Source organism: Vicugna pacos, chromosome 20 (assembly GCF_048564905.1).
Source record: "Vicugna pacos chromosome 20, VicPac4, whole genome shotgun sequence".
Lineage (NCBI taxonomy): Eukaryota > Metazoa > Chordata > Mammalia > Artiodactyla > Camelidae > Vicugna > Vicugna pacos.
Window position 1 is genome coordinate 41,508,832 of NC_133006.1, and position 6,882 is coordinate 41,515,713.

Below are 6,882 nucleotides of genomic sequence, written 5' to 3' on the forward strand. Positions count from 1 at the left end.
GGAGGATGGCCTTGACCTGACCTGGGTGCTCCTGGAGGAAGGAGGCTCCGGAGAAAGAGCCGCCTGGCAGAGGTGGCTGCGGGGGAGCAGGGTTTCGGAGGAGATGAGGATCTCCTTGAGGTCGGGAGGCACGGAGATCTTTTGGAAAATATTGACCAGATTTGCAAAATCCTGTTCCACACACCTGCAGCTGTGTAACTGGTCGTGTTTCCTTCTAGATGTTGGCTGGACAGCTTAGGGCTAAATTTGGGACCCACCCCTGCAGTGGCCAAAGGCCTTCCAGGATTCTGTGCACTCACTCCCCTCCTGACTGTTGTTTATGTTCCGTTGGCCTTAAATCCATTCCTGTTTTCAAATTTTATTTTATCTTGGATTATATGTACCTTTCTAGGCCGCCTGGAGCATGTGTTCGGTATGGGGTGAGTTATAAATAAATCCACACGGAAGAACTGTGTGCAGTGCAAAACGATTCACTGGAAACTTCTTTCCAATAACCCATCCCCCCAGTGTATTTAACAGGTAAGCCTGTGTATACATCACTCTCCTGAAATATATTTCTTGTATGAGATAAATACACTCTGATTTGATCTAATTTTTCCTGCATACATAACAGAACATTTTTGAATCAGGGAAGAGGAAATTAAATTCTCTGTGACCTCCCAGTGCTGACAGAATAGCCTGTACGTCGACAACACAGAGCAGCTCATGCCCCCCTCGTCGCTGGCCAGTGTGTCTTCCGAGTCTTATATTTACGTTGTCAAAACTGGCAAAGAAGGGCCGTTTCTAAAGGTGCCTGAAGAGGCCCGAGATGACGTTTTTAGGGCCCGGCTTTGGCACAGGTGCATGTAGAGCTGACAGGTCATAGAAAACCTTAGGCGGTCTGTTTCTGACGTGGATGGAGGACCGCAGGCGCCCCGGAGCGGCGTGGCTGTCCCGCGGCGCTGCCTGCTGCTCGTTTCTGATCAAACCCTCGGCAGGAATGGAACGTGGCGCTTCGGGGCCTGGGCGCCGGGCTTGGCACTTCACAGCCTTTCTACGCCTCTGCTTTATCACTTGTGACACAGAGATGGTGAGAATTAAACAAGATAATGCATTTGAAGCACAAGGCGTAGTACCTGGCGTGGACTGTAAACTGGCTACAGATGTTAATTTGGAAAAAAAAAAAACAACTGCGGGCCCTCACTTGGCTCTTGCTCGCTGTGCGGTGCTACTCCAGTTGTCGCCGAGCTTTCCAGTGTGTGCCTTTAAACAGAGTAGTTCCTTCAGGATGGGGAGTCTCGCTGTCACGTCCCAAGCGCCAAATGCAGGAGGTGGCGGACTAGCTTGTTTCTCTGGATCTGTCTCCCAACCAGCGTCGGTGGCGTGTCTGAGCCAGCGTGCTTGAAGAAACTCACCAGGAAGCTGCCTATAGCGTGGCGCCGACCATGTGATTTCATAGATCCGCCTGCCTTTAAATGCTTGTCAGTTGCCTTTTTAGTTCAAAAATTTATTTACTACTTTCATGATGCGTAGAGCGTATGAGAATTTTGGATGTTAACGGTGTCTTTTCAAAGCCAGCTTTTAGAAGAAAATTTTAGTTTATTTTCGGTTGTGTGGTATTTGGTGAAGCAGAGTATTTCTAAGAAGTTTCTGCAGGAGTGCCTTCGCTCGCTGCTCTCAGCGCCTTTGGGAATCAACGGTGGTGTCTGGCTGGTGGAGGTGGGAGTTTCCCTTCTCCTTAATAGAATGTTCCGCTGGGAAATTTTCTAATTTTCAGGACTTGTGGGGCTTTTGTTTTGTTTTTCTCCGTCAACAAATGTAATCAAATCCCCAAAGCAGAAACATGAGGGACTGAGCAGAAATTCTGAGTGGTCCCTAAAGGCACGAGTGTGACCGGGCGCCCCTGCACACACCCACAGCTCCCGTGGCTTTTGATTTCGACCCACCTGAGTACTTACCACTCCAGGCTTGCCAGGGAGGTGCGATCTGCGAGGCCCAGGGCAGCTGGCGTGAGCAGGGCTGGTTCTCAGAAGCCAGGGCAGGCTTGCGGGGAGCGGGGCTGAGTTAGCTAGTGAAGAGCGCAGCTTCCCGAAGCCCTTTCTCTTTGCTCAAAAGTCGATGTGGAAAGGTATGGACGTTCTTCCTAAAATAAAACTTACATCGTTAAGAAGGAACACCAGCTCAAGCCCTGGCCGTGTCTCCTCTCAGTTTTCTTGGTGCTTCAGTCATCTTTAATGGCACTTTGTATCACAAAATTTGCCAGAATTCTGAATCCTCGAGAAACATTTTGGCTGTGGATTTGGGTTATGACATCCTGTTTTGTTAACTGTGGTCTCTTGGTAGTCTTTTAGGTAATATTTCATGTTGTTGGTTGTATCAGAAGATTTCACAGCTCCCTGAGTTTACCCATGCTGTCTTTTCAGACCTTTTTTTTTTCTATTTTGTGGGGGGACGTAATTAGGTTTATTTATTTATTTTAATGGAGGTGCTGGGGGTTGAACCCTGGACCTCATGCATGCTGAGCACGCCCTCTATCACTTAGCTGTACACTCCCCTTAATACTTACTTGTTAAATTGAAAAAGTGATATATACATATGACAAAAAAAATCAATAGTATAAAAGAATATAAGTCAAAAAAACAGTAGAAACAAATCTTTCTTCCACCCCAGATTTCCACTCCTCCTGGGCTCCCTCCCCAGAGAGAGTCATTGTTACCAATTTGCTTTGTATCTTTCTGGAACTTTCCATCTCTGTTCAAGTATATGTATGTATATTCATTCTGTGCATATTGATCTGTGTCTTGCTTTTTCCACTTAAAAGTCTCTTTCCATACCAGCTCATAGATAACCACCTCATTCTTTTTCAAGGCTGTTAGACCCTTTTACATTTTAATATAACATTTAGAACAGTCAGGCATTCGTTTTTATTTTTGCCTCCTGTTGGGGCCAGCCACGGACAGCCGCACCTGGGACGGGCCCTGTGTGGTCTCGTTACGGTGGCCCCAGAACGTCTCCCAGGCACCCAGCGTTTCTTCCGCCCTGGCATCCTCGAAGCCTGTAATCCCCTAATCAGACCTTCGTCTCTTTGACTTCAGCTTTGCCCCGTGAGTCACGGGCAGATGCTCCTGGGAATCCTGCGTCCTTTCTCATCCTGGTCTTAGTACTGACGAACCTCTCAGGTCCTTTTCTGGGAAGAAGTGTAGCTGGCATAGGAAGTAAACCAAACCTGGGGGTGGGGGGAAGAAGGGAGAGGGGAGGGCCCCTACTCAGCTCACTTTCCAATTATTTTCCAAGTCACGCTTGTCTCCCCTGAAACCCTCACGGGAGGCGACTCCACGGACAGAAGACGAGGCTGGGGGAGGCTGGGGGAGGCTTTCTTTGCTTCTTTTATGCCTTAGAAGGGTCCTGGCGGAGGGCTGCAGGCTGCTGTGAGCATTCCCGGCTGAGCAGGAGGCCCTCAGCGCTGGGGAGACACCTGGCAGGACGAAGGATCTCTTTGATAATCTCATAAAAGCTATGACTCTTTCTAGAAGAACACTGAACAAAACACAAGCGTCTGTGCAGCGCGGCAAGGGCGTAATGTTCTGTGTGTTACTGGTGGTATTCACTGAGCGGTTATTTCACGCTGCGCGCTGGGGCCAGCAGCTCTGTGTGCTCACGTCTTTTCATTTAAGCCTCACAATTACAGCCCTATGAGGTAGATGTCAGTACCCTCAATTTACAGATAAAAACCCTAAGGCTCAGAGACTTTAATATGCACAGGCTAGCAAAGGATAGAGTTGAGTTTGGATCTGTCTCAAGATCAGGAGCTCGTTTTAAAGTGTCTCTGACCTGCTGAGGTTGATGGGGGACCTGGCTCTGGACGCGTCTAGCGCAGGGCCTGGCGCCTGCAGACGGGGAGGGCCAGGAGCACCTCATGAGCACGTACACCGCTGGGCAGGGGGCGGTCTGCGCAGGCCAGGCCAAAACACCCGTGCGTGGAAGCGCCAAGCGTGAAGTGTGCTCAGAATCACCCAAGGCAGAAGGAAGGAAGCAGAGCTGGGGGGTTTCTGTTAGCACGCGGTGTGCAGATGGTGGTAACAGGAGCTGATACTACTGAGCGCTGCTCACCGGTGAAGCACTGGTCCAGGAACATCACATGCTTTAGCTCACTCAGTCTTCATCATAACCTTGTGAGCAGGCACTATTTTTCTTCCCATTTTATGGATGGGAACACTGAGGGCGAGAGAGGTTATGGAGCTTGCTCCAGATCGTGCAGGTCATAAGTGTAAGGTTGGATGTGAAGACGGGCCGTGGTGGGGCACAGTCTGTCCCCTTGCCCGCAGGCTCTGCTGCCCCTCTACCGTTGGTTTGCATCCGTCTCCCCCTTTTTGCGTCTTAGTAAAATCCTTTATGGTGATTTTCAAGGCTGACCCAAATGCTCCATTCTGCACAGTCTTTCCCGACCCTCAGTCCTCCTGGCTCAGGCCTCTGAGGCGTTAATCACCCCTCTCCGTGGCCTCGTTGTCTTGGTTCACATGTACCGTTGGTGCCTTTTGGATGGTGTATTTCCATTGCTAAATTACTCATGTTTTGAGAGTGAACAAGGCACATTCTGTTTACCCTGTGTGCTGACACCAGCACCGGTGATGATGAGAGATGCTCCCACGTGCCCCTGCATGGCGTGTGGACGCGATCCCACCCGACCTGCCCCGTCGGGAAGCCGCCCGGCACCACAGGCTGCGGGAGGAGGGAACACAGAGCTCGTCTGGGAGGAGGCCCGTGGAGCCCAGACCGCGGCTCACGGATGCTCAGGACCCACAGAGCTGGGGCACCCGGCCGCACCGGGGACCGGCTCCCTCCTGCTTGCCTGGGAGCAGGTGTCGTCCTTCCTGCAGGGACTCCACTGGCCTTGCAAACAAGCGTCATCTCTCTGCTCTGCTAGTTCTGCCTGCTTTTCCACGTGGACAATTGACTGCTTATCTCAAACTCTAGAAGAGAGGATGTGACTGCCTTGGCTGGTCACTACCAGTGTAAAGAGTCCCGCCCGGGCCGAGTTCTCATGCCGGGCTCCCTGGCAGACCACCAGCTTCCTATGTACCATCTGGGCATCGATTCCTGGATGTGGTGGGTTTTTAGAATCTGGAGCTTCTGTGCATGGAGAGAAATACTCAGTATAGTTTCTACTTTGTCGAATGTCCAATTTATTCATCTTCAGACAATCAACATTCATCTAAATATTCAGGCACTAGTTACCGAAAGATTAAATGAAAAAGAACTTATGAATTTAATAGATTTGATTTCCCCCAAATTTAAACATTGATTGCAAACTCAATTTAGGTGCTGACAAATCTCATATTATCACGTACTCTTGGTTGTTTTAATTGACTTAGAGAAACAAAACATGCAAGCGGTATTTCAAAGATTATAAGGCTAATTTATAAAGCTAATAATTGATTTTTAAATGTCTACCAGTGTGCTAATAATATGGATTTGAATTGGTTACTCCATTGTCTGTATTTTTATTCCTTTATTTTATTTTTTCACTATCTTTACCATTATCATTTACTTACTCACCTAACCTAACCAGGTTTGATAACGATTCAGTGCTGTTGTGTGAATGAGAGAACAGTGGTCCTTCCTCAAGTAAGAAAAAAAGGAGTGTATTATTTATTTCTCATTAATAATAATTACAAATAATTATAACAAAGCCTTTCTAAGTGAGTTACACATAAAATTATTGAATATGAAATGATAGTTCATATTTTAAATCACAATAATTAGAAAATTTTGAGGTAAATACTTTGAAATAATTACAAACCTTGCTGTCATGGAAACCGTCTTTTGAAGGATTTTTTAATGTTTACTAGTTTCAGTATTTCTGAAGTGTAGAAATGGTGCCATAGTTTACAGTCTTTCTCGTGACATCATAGACCTTAAGTAGGTTGAAAATAAATTGTAACGTTGTTATCCGCTGATGACATACAGTGGCAAAGCTAAAGAGATCCGGATGGCTACAAAGTGTCGCAGGCGCGCCCAGCTGACTGTTGCCGCGAAGGCGCCGCAGCACTTGCTCGGGACCCAGACTGCGTTTTAGAGAACAGCGCGAGGATTCCAGCTCCGACGTCGCGCACCGAAGCCCAGCAGCATCCTGCTCCCCTCGCCTGCTCGCCTCTCAGCGTCGGTGGGAAAACACCGCGCGTGTGCTGCGCTCACTTTCCTTGTCATTCTTCAAATTACGTGAGTTACTTAAAACACTGAAAACGCCAGAATATTCTTTTGGTTTTTTTTAAACCTTTCTTTTGGGTGTCTATTTTGCTCTGATATAGAAGAAGATGATTTTTTTAATCTTTTTGTTTAGAAATTGTAGACATAAAAAATTGAAAGGCTAACACAATAAACATCAGAAATCTTTTTACCCAGATTCCTCAGTGGTTTATTTCTTGTCACATTTGTTTTCCCCCGTGTTTTTGTTAAAACACTTGAAAACTGCAGACGTCCCCATGTCCCCTCCACACGTTTCCATGTGCGTGTGCAAAGAACAGCGGACTCTCCTGAGTGTCCCAGAGCCACGCTCGCACCTCAGCATAATCTAACGTGCGGGCCGCGGCCAGGTGTTCCTGACCGGCTCCCGACGGCCCTTCACAGACCCCCTGAGAGCGCGTCGAGCCTCCCTTACGGTGCGGGTCGCTGCGCTGCTGCACTTCCCCTTGGTCTTGTGGTGGTGGACGGTAGGACATTTTTGATGGGTTCAGGCCAGTTGTTTCATAAAATGCACCACAATCTGGATTTATCTGCTGGTGTCATGATCAGATTCAAGGAAGACGTTCTTGGCAAGGACGCCTCGGAGGTGAAGCGTGAACTTCCTGAGGAGGCTCATGATGTCAGCTTCTCTCTTGTCCGTGATGCCAAGTTTGACCAAGA